The sequence below is a fragment of the Triticum urartu genome, chromosome 6A (assembly GCF_056163025.1).
Source record: "Triticum urartu cultivar PI428250 chromosome 6A, HENAU_Tu73, whole genome shotgun sequence".
Taxonomy (NCBI): Eukaryota; Viridiplantae; Streptophyta; class Magnoliopsida; order Poales; family Poaceae; genus Triticum; species Triticum urartu.
The window spans coordinates 241,966,869-241,969,901 of record NC_141878.1 but is presented as its reverse complement, the minus strand read 5'-3'; the positions used below and the strand labels follow the sequence as shown (position 1 = coordinate 241,969,901).

Here is a 3,033-nt window from a genome sequence, read left to right as displayed (position 1 = left end):
TCAGGGATGACCATATAAGTATCAAGAATTAGAGACCATGTACTTTTCAGTACATCTTTTTTTAGAAATGCACCTTTTGCTGTAAGCGAACTTCAACTTTTTTTATATGTGAACTTCATCGTGAATTTACATTTTATTTCTGGACAAGAATTTCGTACATGAACTTTTTATCATGTTACATATTTTTAACTTTTGCATTTCTTATATTTGAAATTCTTTCTCTTTCTCTTATATATATAAGAAAATAGAACCACCCATTTTCTGCACCCACACACACACAACGCACGTGCACACACAGTTCTCATAAGTATAACGTCAAATAGGTAGATGTCATCAACTTGTACACAAGAACAAAGGAAATGTGAGATCTCTACAATGGTCACACGTAAAGAGAACGAAGGAGATCTTCCACAAGCATTTTTTTTATACTTGACGCACGCATTTTTTGTATCTACCACAAGGATTTTTCTCGGCCTGCAACGAATGCTCTACAGCTATGCGATGGTAAATAACAACAGAATTAGCGACGGTAGGATTCACAGGTTCACAAGCTCGTCGGAGTCGGCTGGCGCACACCGCGGTTTGTAGTGGCGGTGACTGACGCGCAGATTTGCGGGAGGTGAAGATGTGTTGCTGTAGGCAGCAGTCAGGATGGGTGGCGCGCACGGCGTGGACCAACAGCAGTCGATCTATGCTTTGCTTCTTCTCTATTTCTTCCTTGTGTGTAGCAAGATCCGGCTGGATTTTTATTTCAACAAGTGAGTGGAGTAGACAACAACGTACACTGCTCTTTTTTGTAGCTGAACTGGCGCTTCAGGTGATGCCGACCTGCAACAATGGCCGTTTACAGAGGATAGACACAAATAGATGCGATGCACTGGAGTTTTGCTGCATACAAAGAAGTAAACTTCAGTAATTCAAAAAAATAGCACAAAAGTGCGAAGCAAGTGATCACACATTTTTGCATAGGCAACAATGTGCAGATGTTAAATTATTCGGCGGCCACGGTTGATTGATTTCTGGTGACTCATTCCTTGTTGTTGGACCTAATATATCTTCAAAGAAAACACACAATCAAAAATATATATAAAGAAACCTGGGATGTTTACAGGCACAGTAAAAATCTTGAAGTTCAGAGGTGGAATGTTTGAACTACTACTGCTGGACAAATTAGATAGAGGTAAGTCCATGGGAAAATTTTTGATAGAGGTAAACACATACATGGTTCGGTAACAATTTTGTTCCTAGCCTAATCTATCTTGAACAGTAACAATAGCAACTAGCTATCCAGTGCATTGACGCAAACTAACAAACATATGGCGTGCACTTCACTCACAGATGGCCATGGAATCTTGCTCGTCGTTGCCTACAACTAGCCAATGCCCAGCAACGACCACGAGGAACTCGCAGCTGTCTTCCATTGCCCATACTCCTGGCTGCCTAGTCTAAATTGGTGACAGAAGAGAGGAGCTGCTGGAGCGGGCCAGATCAAGTCGCAAACAGGATAAGAAATTGTTCAAGAACTGTAGAACATCTAAAAAACTGAATACTTGGAAAATAAAAATCAAACTATCTGTAGTGAGAGTTTAACTTGAACTGCTCATCCAGCCAGACTCTCCCTTCTTTCTTTCATACATATCCACATGGAAAAATTAGGAAGAAGACACCATGAGCTTTGCACGAGGTGGATTATTGGAGGAAATTCCTTTCGGCATATATGAAGAATTCATAGTTGAACAGCCTTCTGCTGCATACGATGCTTACCTGAACGTGTATGACGAGGACGACGGCAACCTGTGTCGGCCATGACACTCCGGTGGTGGCAGCAGAAGCTGTTGCTAGTGGTCAAGGTGGCCATGGTCTCCTCCTCTCTTGCTGCTCTTAGCCTCCAACAAGCACCCACACGATGATGGCTGGGGTGGTTGTAGAGGTGGGGCATCCGGCTATGGCGGCGAGGCCCATGGCAGTAGGGTCATCCCCACACCACCCGACCACCCACACACACCGCCGCCTGCCTATAGCACCCCACTGTTGGCTTGGGTGGTGCGCATGGCGGTAGCTGGTGGTGCTGGATCACGTAGGGCTGTGGGAGTAGGCCAGCGGCTGGGCCACGCGAGGATGGCGGTGGTGAGGCCGCGGGAGGAGGCCAACGGGGCGGCGCCGGGAAGTCGGGAGGAAGATGCACGGGAGGCGGAGGATCCTGGTGGCGGGGATGCGAGCAGCCAATGACGACGAGCGTGGGGCGGCGGTGCCGGTTGGAGACAGGGCTGGGGTTGGGGGCGGCGGCCGGATCCTGGCCGGCGGAGCGGTGCGCGGGGTTACAGCGGGTGGCGGCGGCGGCGGGCTGGTGGGGGGAGGCGCCGATGTGTCGGGGTGGATTGGATCAAGGGACTACGAGAAGTGGGGATCGAGGGATTGCGACCTGCGGGAAGTGGGTCATGGGGATTTTTGTTTCTTCCTTCCAGCGTATTCCGAAACTCGGGAACATCTGATCCGCGCTATATAGGGCGCGGCGTGATCCAAATAACTATTCTAATCCTGAGATTAGGATAGTGTTATTTTATATATATACATAACACTATTCTGATCACAACCTGACTTGTCCCGCTAGTAGTACATTGAACTTCGCTGTAAACTTGGTTGAACTTCCGCCAACATTGCCTAAATGGGCTTGCGATATACCGTTGGAAAGCTATGGACCCCAATATCATGACTCAACTTAAATTTTTGGCAAAATATAAGCGGTTCAAGAGCAGTTTTAAAAACCGTTTTTTCTTCGTACTAAAAACGTGAATCGTATTTTCGATCGCATTTCTAAACCGTTTGTCAGAATGAAGCATATAATATGGCGTTGGAAAGCTGCTGCAAAACCGCTCCTTCCACATGTTAAAAGTTTTCTCTAATTCCCTATGGTTAAAGAGTAATTTGAAAAAACATAAAATTTCATAAACTGAATATCTGAGTTCGTTTTTTCGATGTCATTTCTAAACGGCTAATCCAATGGAGGCATATGATATGGCATTGGAAAGCTTA

The 3,033-nt window shown here is 46.1% G+C and overlaps 1 long non-coding RNA gene across 1 annotated transcript; it reads right to left on the bottom strand.

Annotated features, from left to right (window-relative positions):
• Positions 1–304: 304 nt before the first annotated feature.
• On the bottom strand, positions 305–2,493 carry LOC125513512 (uncharacterized). Its single transcript, XR_007285968.2, has 2 exons — positions 1,765–2,493; positions 305–1,470 (listed from the first exon to the last, which is right to left on the bottom strand). It is a non-coding gene; the product is annotated as an uncharacterized LOC125513512 (long non-coding RNA).
• Between the last annotated feature and the right edge of the window lie 540 nt (positions 2,494–3,033).